At 38.5% G+C, this 2,792-nt stretch overlaps 1 non-coding gene across 1 annotated transcript; it reads right to left on the bottom strand.

Moving 5' to 3' along the window:
* Window positions 1-2,098: 2,098 nt before the first annotated feature.
* On the bottom strand, window positions 2,099-2,205 carry LOC133798914 (small nucleolar RNA R71). The gene has a single exon (XR_009876131.1). It is a non-coding gene; the product is annotated as a small nucleolar RNA R71 (small nucleolar RNA).
* Between the last annotated feature and the right edge of the window lie 587 nt (window positions 2,206-2,792).

Raw genomic sequence — 2,792 nt, forward strand, 5'->3', positions numbered from 1 at the left:
ACATCTAGATATAAGGCATTCAGCATGCTTAATCAATAATCACAAGGATAATCATAATCATGCACATTTATAGAGACTCAAGCTTTGATCAATTCCATATTCAACATTCATGCCATGCCATAATCACATGCATCACATACTAGGTGCAATTTTCATACCTTTGGTCCAAGCACGGGTTACCAATAAATGACCCTCGAGCACGATTCTGATTTTGAGCCCCTGGCGATATCCTAATCATAACCATAATATAGAATCCAATAAAAAATGAGTAAATAAAGACTTCCGGATCGATTCCTAGCTTCTGAAACATCGAATCCTACAAAATTGGGTAGTAGGATCGATCCCGAACCCTTAGGTTTAAGTTCCCACGACTAAAAATGTAACCTGACCAAAAATGCACAAGCGGGCCGCGACCTGGCCCTGGGGGTCATTGGCCAGGTCATGGCGTGGCTCCTAGACAAACAACCTCCCCTGGCTAGAAAGGAGACATGGGTCGCAACTTGCTCCTAAGGGTCGTGACGCACCTCTTAGGTAGAACCCCACCTGGTTCTGGGTTCACACAAGTCACGACACCCAAGAACAAGGCCACGACCTAACCTCGAACCCAACCATTTTCTTTGTTTTTTCCCATTTAAATTCCTCCAAAAACCTATTCAAACATATCCAAATCCCAAAAAAAAAGTTCCCAAAAAACTCAGCTGCCCAAAATCATCAAAACCCAAGTCCCAAACAAATCAAAAACTCATCAAAAACGTAAAATCCAATCAAAGCTTAAAACCTTGAAAACTCAAAATTTAAAACTTAGACTACCTCTGATTGAGTCGTTTCCCAGTTAAATCCTCTGGCTAATAAGCTTTTAATCTTCCCTGGAATCGTTATGACTCTAACCTTGCTTGAATCTGAGTCCTAAAACTCGAGTTTCCTTTGAAAATGTCAACGAACGTAAAAAAAAAAAGAACAAGAGAGAGAGAGAACGCACTGAACATTCTATTTATGTTTCTGATAGGTTACTTCAAGCTTAAGTAACCTCAAGGATCATCTCGTGCCGAGTAACCCAAATATATATATCCACATAATAACGTGGTCCCACACACATATATCACACATATGCCAAATATACCCATAACGAGCCAAATTACAACAATTGCCCAATTAATCAGATATGGGCCCACATACATATTTAATAAACCTAAACATGCATATCAAGTCATATTATAATATAACTCACATAATCGCATAATGATACACATAAATATCATATAATCACATAATTTCTATAAATTTCCATCCTGACCCCCTAATCAAGGCCCTAAGCCTTATTAGGAAATATGGGACGTTACAAATACTTTACTTACTGATTTATTACTTGTTACGATTGTGTGCACTTGCGTAGTTCAATATTATCACAACAAGTTTATGGTGCCATTGCCGGGGATTATATTATTAATATCAATATAATTGGTTTTTATTCTAAATTGGTTTTTATTTCTAGTACTCATTTAGTTTGTGGTTGTATTGTGTTTCAGGAATTATTGGTATATATGACGAAGTAGACAAAAGGAACCCATACCGGTAGATCTTGAAATTGAAAGAACATGCAGACAAAACCGAAAGATAAAGAAAAGGTTGGATTTTTCCATGGCTAAGAATCAAGGAAATGCAACAAACAATGTTGCTAATGTTAATAATATCCCAAATATTATAGAGGTCTCAGTGGAACAAGGACCAAGGACCAAGGACACTTAGAGACTATGTACTTCCTACTGTCAAAGGAATGCATTCATGCATCAGACACCCCACTGTTGCTACAAATAATTTCAAGATCAAGCCAGCAATATTACAAATGGTGCAGTCTACTGTTCAGTTTGGGGGGTTGCCCACGGAAGATCCTAATTTGCACAGCCAATTTCTTGGAGCTATGTGCAACATTTAAGATGAATGGGGCGAGTGACAATGCAATTAGACTAAGATTATTCCCATTCTCTCTATGATACCGAACGAAGAGTTGGCTAATTTCACTGCAAGCTAATTCTATCACAACATGGGAGGAGTTAGCCCAGAAGTTCTTAGCAAAGTTTTTCCTTCCAGTTAAGCTGCAAAGCTGAGAGGGGAAATTAATAATTTGTACCAGACAGAAGGGGAATCATTGTATGATGCATGGGAAAGATTTTAAGAGTTGCCAAGGAAATGCCCACATCATGGTATAAAGAAATGGATGCTAGTCCATAATTTTTATAATGGGTTGAATGGTACTACTCGTACCATAATAGATGTTGCAGCAGGAGGTGCGTTCATGAGCAAGAATGCTAATGAAGCATATGAATTGCTAGAGGAGATGGCAATGAATAACAACTAGTGGCCAACTGAAAGGGGAAAGCCAAAGAAGGTGGCTGGTATGATTGAACAGGATGTTATTTCCATGCTTACAACACAAGTGGCGACATTAACAAAACAATTACAACAGACCCATCTTCCATCCTAAGCCATGCAAGTACATAATTTATGCGAGGTAGGTGGTAGTGGTCATCCAATGAATCAGTGCCATGTCTTAGATATGAATAATATGCCCATGGAATAAGATACAAACGTGCTAATTATCCTTGGAATCAAGACAAGCTCTAATTGATGTTCAAAAGAGAGAGCTTTGATTGAGAGTCCAGGGGGATGAGGTCGTGTTCAATGTTTTAAGGCGATGACTTATCCAAGAGCGAGTGATAGTTGCAATAGGATTGATGTGATTGATAATGCAATTTTGGGAAGAAGGTGGATTAATGATGCCTTAGAGGCGGTTT

Source organism: Humulus lupulus, chromosome 8 (genome assembly GCF_963169125.1).
Source record: "Humulus lupulus chromosome 8, drHumLupu1.1, whole genome shotgun sequence".
In the NCBI taxonomy this organism is placed as follows: Eukaryota; Viridiplantae; Streptophyta; class Magnoliopsida; order Rosales; family Cannabaceae; genus Humulus; species Humulus lupulus.